This window comes from Triticum urartu, chromosome 2 (genome assembly GCF_003073215.2).
Source record: "Triticum urartu cultivar G1812 chromosome 2, Tu2.1, whole genome shotgun sequence".
Classification (NCBI taxonomy): Eukaryota; Viridiplantae; Streptophyta; class Magnoliopsida; order Poales; family Poaceae; genus Triticum; species Triticum urartu.
In genome coordinates this window covers 661,691,293-661,699,222 of record NC_053023.1, presented here as the reverse complement: position 1 = coordinate 661,699,222, position 7,930 = coordinate 661,691,293, and the positions used below count along the sequence as shown (strand labels likewise).

The 7,930-nt window shown below is 41.9% G+C and overlaps 1 long non-coding RNA gene across 1 annotated transcript; it reads right to left on the bottom strand.

Annotated features, from left to right (window-relative positions):
- Positions 1 to 810: 810 nt before the first annotated feature.
- On the bottom strand, positions 811 to 3,512 carry LOC125539547. Its single transcript, XR_007296899.1, has 2 exons — positions 1,371 to 3,512; positions 811 to 1,082 (listed from the first exon to the last, which is right to left on the bottom strand). It is a non-coding gene; the product is annotated as an uncharacterized LOC125539547 (long non-coding RNA).
- Positions 3,513 to 7,930: the final 4,418 nt, after the last annotated feature.

Below are 7,930 nucleotides of genomic sequence, written 5' to 3'. Positions count from 1 at the left end.
GATTTGGTTGAATATTACAGCTACCGACTTCCTGTGTGACTTCTTATGTAAAAGAGAAAATCACATCTAAATAATGTACCATCTGTTCTCTCTGTATATTCAAGTACTTTCAGACTCATGCGATACTTGTCATGGAGGGTTGTGGATTTGTTGTGACCATGTATTCTAGACTTTCTACTCCCTTCGTTCCTAAATATTTGTCTTTCTAGATATTTCAACAAGTGACTACATACGGAGCAAAATGAGTGAATCTACACTCTAAAATATGTCTACATACATCCGTATGTGGTAGCCATTTGAAATGTCTGGAAAGACAATTATTTAGGAACGGAGGGAGTAGATGACAATATCAGTGTTAGCATGAAGCCCATATATTGGAGTCCAATAAAACCATGTTCCATGTTCCATCATCTATCAACCATTCAACTTTGAGGTAATGAAGGATGCTCAATTAATGTGGAACGTGTTTTGCTTCGAATACAAAACGTAATTCTCATGTCACAATTAGAACAGTTGATGATGACAAGTTTCATCATTTTTATTATGATTTTTTTGAATGAAAGTTAGATATAAAGCCTTACTAGTTACTCCGCATTGTTCCCTTCAGAAAGCTGCATCAGTCATTAGCTCATTATTATGGTTTATCGATGCTGAGCATTCACCCATGATACCTTGCATCGGGAAAATGTTTTAGTTTTTGTGCTAATAATGAGGTAAAGCTCTCGTTAATATCGTCACCTTTGGGCTTTTAGCCAATAAAGTAAAGTGCACTATTCAAAGGACATGAACAGGACAACTAACACTGATTACTTGAGGAATGAAGTTGTCCATTCTTTTTTGTATTGAAAAGGGAATGCAGTGCTTTTGTAACATGGTTACATTGCTGATGCACCTCCTGCTTCCTGTCCTACATAATTAAGATTTTCTTTTGTGTATACATAATCTTTGTGGTACAATATTGCAAGTACAATTTTTGCCGCCATGTGAGAGCCTTGAGGAATCTTTTGTCATGCAGTGTGTTCTGTACATCCTTCGGACTTTCATTTTCGTCAGGGGGTACCACAAGAAAGTCAATCTCTTATCTTAAAAAAAAATCATGGATTAGCATAAAATAATGGCAAAGGAATGATGATATCGTCTGATATATACATATGGAATTGTACAGATCTGATGTCAAGTGGAGGTTGAGTTTGTATCCAAGCCTTTTGTACTTATGTTTTTTATTCATGCATTTCCATTGCAGATAGAACAGTAATAAGCTATTCTTTTTTACTTTCCATATATACATATATAGAGCTGGAATTTTTTTATGTCTAGTAGAGGTTGAACTAGCTTGAGATGCTAAGAGCTGGCTAGCTAGAGATGCATACCTTTTATGCTTTGCATACTTATTCATGTATTTCCATGATGGAAGTTGATAGAAATGCAGGCATTAGAGTTTTCTCAACAATGCTTGAGGGCCAAACACCAGAAGAAGAGAACTAAGTGTAGCCAAAGACAACTTGCCGGCTAACTCTAAAGCTCAACGAACTCCCAGCACCAGGAGCCGGCAAGTCATCCTTGGCTGCATCCCGTTCTCTGCCTCTTAGCGTATGGCAACCCAGCAGAAGCCTCCCCAGTATACGCTCTACAGGTACTTACTTCTCGGCTCTCGCCCCTTCTTCCTCTTCCTCTGCCCTGACTGCTTTGCTATCATGTGGAATGGTCTGCTGGTGTGCATTGCCATAGGGTGGGATGGTCTTCATTTATAGGCACGAGCAAGTTGGATATGGAATAATATGGAGATCGCTGCCCAGTGAGTTATATACTGCAAAATATTTCACCACGAAGTTTTCCGTTTTGGGGATGAGACATGATGAGTCACCAATTGGCTGTCCTGGGTCCGGTGCCCATTTTTAAACAAGTATAGTGGCCCATGGCCATGAGGGTTCGGCATCTTTTGGATTGGTTGGTTGAGAGGATTAGCATTTGATCTGTGCTGCATGTGGAGCCTGTGGACATGCGGTGGACGTGGTGCGCAACTCTTGACCTAAGCAAATTTTATTGAGTTCTTTGTAGTCCATTTCCAAACATTTTAGAATTACAAAAGCTTGTCAAGTACTACCTCTGTAGTATTGGACAATCACAAACCCACGAACAGTAAACATTCTCCCTTCGTTCTATTAAAAGGCATCCTCAATATATGCTAGCAGGACCATTTTCACCATGATTTTGGTTACTATACTGAGAATTTCAACTAACAACCAAATTCTGAAAAATAAAATTGTATGCATTAATCTTCAGTTTGATTCTTGGAAGGACCAGCCTAGCTGTCCTTATAGAAAGGTAGGTTAAAACTAATTTTGCAGACATGCATGTGCCTCTCAGGACTGAAAATAGATTGGAGCATTTTGTCCATCCTGCATAAGAATCTGGTAATTACACTAGAAAAATAGGTTGTATGAAACAGTTGCATGCTTATATTAGTTACATCATGCTACTAATTAGAAATGTCTGCACTTAATTTATGTTTAAAAACTTAAATTCTCACAAAGATCTCTGGGAATTTTTGCGGTAATTTATGGAATCTTGTGTAATGCCAACATGTTGTCTTCTTGTGATACTTTGCAAATCTTGTAGCAAATCTCACATATGTACTTGTCATAATTGTTGATTCGTACGATTATAGTCGATCTTAAGACATTATTAAGACATCGTAGCAATTCCACGGTCAGTGTTTGCTGTGGCCAGCATTTCAGCCACACCAGGGACATTGTGTCCCCAGGCAATCGATCCTGCAAGCTACATGTACCGGAAAGCAGAATTATTTGTGTTGTGGCGGGGACCTACAAAATCAATGGAGGCATGGTGGCGATACTGTTGTCGTCGGTGCCTCGGTGGCCGTTTCTCTTGTACCATTATTCTTTACCATATCTGGCTTGAGAACCCGCTGGACACTGGTGGTTCGTTTGGAGCATATGGCAATTGGTTGTTTTGGCAGCGTCGACGACCTTGATGGGGTTCGGTCCCTCCTCCCATGATTTGATGCCCTGCGTATCCCAATTGGATTGCGTGGTCTCTCTCCCCTAGGCTCTCCTCCCACTAATTTGATTGGTGAGCAATCTAGTCGTAGGGATAGGTGGTCCTAATGACACGATGTAGATCTTTGAGAGCTGATGTCTCCCGCACAATTGCAGAGGTAGTACCATGATAACAACAAATTCAAGCAGTCATTCATTGGCTCCCAAAGCTTAGGCACCTGTCCTATTGGTTTATTTAACGCCGATCCTAGATTTCTTATGTCCGGCATCTTGTATTCGGCAGAGCCAACGATTAGTATTCTGGTAACTATCAGGTTGAGCGAGACAATATCATATGATGGGGCTCTAGTACTAAGGGCCTGTTTGGTTTCAATAAGTCACCTGACTTATAAGTCAGGTAACTTAAAATCAGTGACTTATAAGTCACATCTGTTTGGTTGTTATCTGACTTATAAGTCACATGAGCACACCTTCCCACCTTGCTTTTTAATGTAAAGGTGATGAGACCCACATAAAAGGGGTGATTTATAAGTTTTAAGTTGGGGTGGAGCAACTTATGACTTATAAGTTGGGGTGACTTATAAGTTGGGTCCTTTGGCAAAATAAGTCATTTTTTACACTTTTCGACTTATAAATTGGTGACTTATTTGAAACCAAACAGGGCCTAAAGCTAACTCACTTCTTTAACTACTAAAGCTAACTCACGTATTTGTAGGCAATCCAAGCACTTACTACAAGTTGATGCAGAAAGTTAGGCGGCAGGGAGCCGCCATGACAACACCAGATCGAATCAATAAGTCAGCTGGTGAAAATTGAACGTTGGTGTGCTTCTGAGCTAGGAGTAATGGGTTAGTTGGTTTGTTCATTGCCCACAGGGTGTTACGTATTGCTAAACTACGAAATCCCGGCTCTGCAGTTTGCACAGGGCTCTGACCTCTCTAATTTTACCTTGGGCAAAACATGCTAGGTTCGTGCAGTGATCTGGTGCCTATCGCATTGGGGAACACAGAGCTAGTTGATGTCCACATGCACTTGTGAGTTGTGAGTGGCTCCGGTATTTTGACCTGAAAAAGTGGCTCAACCATGAGAATGAACTTTCTGTTGGAATAATCATAAATGAAAAATGTGTACATAAATGCATATTCCTGGGGAAAGATTTAGGTCGACACACTACTTTTTGGAGAAAAAGATTTGTTTTGCCATGTGCACGGCAGAAAGTCAAGATATGGTACAGCTTGCTACCACTAATTTTGGGATTATTATTTGGAATATATATTTTACGCAAACAATAACTTGTCAATTCCACTTGCAATTATGCTTGTGAGATCCAAGACCTTAGGGTCATATTGGGTGTGCTAGCGAATCTTGTGATGTGCTAGGATTTTTTTTAAACACTGTACAAACGCAAATACTCACATAAACACAAGTACATTTATGAACACGCACGCACAATTTACCCTTATGAGCATCTATGAGCTAACAAACCCCAACATTGTTGAAGTCTTCACATGTGTCTCGTAGTGGATGGGGTAAGGATACTATTTACTGAATATCCATTTATGAGTCCAGACTCATTTGCACCCGGTCAAGAAAAAAATCACATAAAATTCAAAAACAACCAAGTTTTTTTTCACATGGTAGATAATTTGGTGCATGATGTGCGCTCCAATTTTCAGATCATTTGGGCATAGCTCTCAGCAAAAAAGACAAGTTGGGTTGGAACATTTTTACATACCTTAAATTTGTCTTTTTTATCGAGAGCTACTCAGATGTTCAAATGATATGAAATTTGGAGTGGACCTTACGCACCAAATTATCTAATATGCAAAAAACTAAAATTAATTTTTTAATTTTCTAGTATTTATTTTGAATTGTTTTTTCAACGCGGGTTCAGATGAGCTTCGGCACCGAATCGCTGCTCTCACTATTTATTCCATTGTTAAATTTGGTACTCCCTCCATCCAGGTACATAGGGCGTCTAACGAAAAATTAGTATTCCAAATATATAAGTCACCATGCATGTAATAAGTTCCTCATTCTTCATGATCATTAATTTTCATTTTGCATGCTATAACATTTTCATTGGTTGGCGCATTAAATAGGTATTGCATGTTGCTATTTAGGAATTAATGGCATGGGAAACCAACGTTGTGGTTGGCTCCTCCCAATTTTCCAAGTCGGCCAAATAGGAATCATTATTGTCATTGATTTTTGGTTTAGTCTTCTCCATCCAATCTCCACGCACCTAGGTTGCAATGCAGCACCTTAGATGCCCTATGCACCTGGACGGAGGGAGTAGTAGTATTCACAATCTAATCTATTTTCTTTGTCTTCATGAAATTTTGAATTGAAGATATGAAATTTTGTGGCAAACTAGAGCACTATATATATAATCTGTGCACTATAAATGTTTGTCAAATGGTTTAATAACTTTTAGACATGTTTCCAATGGCCTAGTGTTTGAGCTAGATAGATAGAGTGGTGATGCATCCATTCCATGTGCCGCCGAGATTCTTACCGCACCCCGTTCCTTGCCATGATGTCTTTTCTCTCCTCTTTGCTGGCAGAGGTGAGTACGGATGCCTGTTTTCTTGCACCACTTGGTCGGCGAAATGCATTTCTTTTTCGCCATCGGCGGGTCTCGGGAACTGGATTCCCTCAGGGCGTACATGCCGCGCGGTCCGTCCAACCGCTGAGATTGCGGCGGCCCTTGGCCTCCTTGTAGGGGCACTCGGTGAACGGCCGGTGACCCCATCGAGAACAGACCGCTCAGGCCCCGGGCAGGAATGGCTTTCTGTCTGCTTCGGTGCCTGTCATGTGCCCATCGGTGAATCTTTGACACGTCTCGTGGGAGAATTGGTGACGAGGCACCTCTAGAAAGGCTTGCCAGCCTATCACGTTCGCCCGCATATATTCTGCCGATACCCTACCTTGCTAGCTAGGCGTTTCACGTGCAACAATTAGCACTTGCGCTAACACACCGGGAAGTTGTTCAAGATACGATATGAAGCATCCCCCTCCCCAATACAGTGATTGAATTCTTAGGAAGAATAATATGGAAACTATGTGAGAAAAATAATATGAAACACGGTAGTTTGATATGCCGTTGCGACTCATTAAAACCTGATGGAAGAATAATATGAAAATTGTAGAACATATACGCCCAACATATAATAGTTTGGTGCGCTGATCCTATATATGGGGTTTTAGCACGACGACTTTCCGACTGTCTACTACAATAATGTTTGCTCGGCTCCAACGAGGGAGGGGCAATACGACGGCGCGTCTTCGACTTGCTGCGGTGCTCGTAGTCGTCGTTAGATTGTCTACAAACCTGGATGTAAATTTTACTTCTAGTGTTCTTTGTTCTACCTTGACAGTTGATGAAGAGATCGAAAGTTTTCTCGCAAAAATGAAATAAAATAAGACTTGTACGAGAGGAAAAACTTGTTTAAGAAAGAAAACAATAATTTAGTTTGAGAATAAATATGTTTTGTGCATTCCCCATAAAACTCCAAGTAGGAAAAAATAGGAGATATAACATACAACCTTATGTCGATATTGTCTAATTGTAAACTTTTTATGTGAAAATTTGAGAGAAGGCCCACAAAAAGAAAAGAGTGTAGCATGGCGTATGAACAAGTTGAAAATTAGAGGGTGCCTTCCCCTGATTCTTGCAAACCACAAATTCTGTCGTATACCAATTCCATGAGCATATTTGTGGATGTTGAAGTTAGTAGTGACTTAGTGAATAAACCTATGATGTTATTGTATGATTTAACTTGTAAAATGTTTTTTCCTACTTTGTTGTCACTCATGGGAGTGACTTATTTCTGGTCAATATGTTTAGTGATATTGCTCATCATGAAATTTTGTAGATATGGTGGGTGATTCATTGGACTAATATCAGGTGAATGTATGTGGTTTATTATTCTGCAATTCCATATGGATTCACGTGATGCCTTGTATAATGTAGTTATTTCACAATGGATGTACTCACTATACTTTAATTAGAAGACTTCTATGAGATACATGCCACATCATGTAGGAAGAAAATTTTGTGATTCGACATTGTGGGGATCAGATAAATAGCCACATGATTGTATATGATCATATTGGAGTCTAGATGTCCCTGAAATTGGTAACACATACAAAGATCTTGTTGGGGAACGTAGCAGAAATTCAAAATTTTCCTACGTGTCACCAAGATCTATCTATGGAGAGACCAGCAACGAAGGGAAGGAGAGTACATCTACATACCCTTGTAGATCGCTAAGCGGAAGCGTTCAAGAGAACAGGGTTGAAGGAGTCGTACTCGTCGTGATCCAAATCACCGGAGATCCTAGTGCCGAACGGACGGCACCTCCGCGTTCAACACACGTACAGTCCGGTGACGTCTCCCATGCCTTGATCCAGCAAGGAGAGAGGGAGAGGTTAAGGAAGACTCCGTCCAGCAGCAGCACGACGGCGTGGTGGTGATGGAGGAGCGTGGCAATCCTGCAGGGCTTCGCCAAGCACCGCAATAGACGAGGAGGGAGAGGGGTAGGGCTGCGCCAAGAAGGAGAGGAACTCGTGTGTATTGGGCAGCCCATACCTCAACTATATATAGGGAAAGGGGAGGGGCTGCGCCCCCACCTAGGGTTCCCTCCCTAGGGGTGGCGGCAGCCCCCTAGATCCCATCTAGGGGCGGCCAAGGCGAGGGGAGAGGGGGAGGCGCACCAGGTTGGGCCTTAGGGCCCATCTGCCCTAGGGTTTGCCCCCTTCCCCTCTTCCTTGCGCCTTGGGCCTTGGTCGGGGGGCGCACCAGCCCACCTGGGGCTGGTCCCCTCCCACACTTGGCCCATGCAGCCCTCCGGGGCTTGTGGCCCCACTTGGTGGACCCCCGGGACCCTCTCGGTGGTCCCGGTACG